Genomic DNA, 630 nt, shown 5'->3' on the forward strand with positions numbered 1-630 from the left:
TGAATTAGAGGAAGAGGAGTGTGGGAGTCAGGATCAGCATCAAGGCAACCTGAGGGGGAAGAGGGAATGGAGCTGGCAGAGAGGCCAAGGCGGAGCCTGGGCTGTCCGTCAGCCCTCAGATGAAGTCAACAGCTCCCAGGTCTGGAGGTGGCTGATGAGGAATAGCTGGGTCCAGTGGCTGTCAAGCGGATTTGCAGAAGGCAGAGGAGAGGAGAGCAGTGGAAATCAATGGGCCGGTCCTCGGGACGGAAGAGCCACAGCTACTAGTGAAGTCCCACCCTAGCTCTGGGGATAAAAGGCAGAAGAGAGGAGAGCAGTGGAAATCTATGGGCCGGTCCTCGGGACGGAAGAGCCACCGCTGCTAGTGAAGTCCCACCCTAGCTCTGGGGATAAAAGGCAGAGGAGAGGAGAGCAGTGGAAATCTATGGGCTGGTCCTCGGGACGGAAGAGCCACAGCTGCTAGTGAAACCCCACTCTAGCTCTGGGGATAAAAGGCAGAGGAGAGGAGAGCAGTGGAAATCAATGGGCCGGTCCTCGGGACAGAAGAGCCACTGCTGCTAGTGAAACCCCACCCTAGCTCTGGGGATAAAAGGCAGAAGAGAGGAGAGCAGTGGAAATCTATGGGCCGGT

The sequence above is a fragment of the Thamnophis elegans genome, chromosome 15 (assembly GCF_009769535.1).
Source record: "Thamnophis elegans isolate rThaEle1 chromosome 15, rThaEle1.pri, whole genome shotgun sequence".
NCBI classification, from domain to species: domain Eukaryota; kingdom Metazoa; phylum Chordata; class Lepidosauria; order Squamata; family Colubridae; genus Thamnophis; species Thamnophis elegans.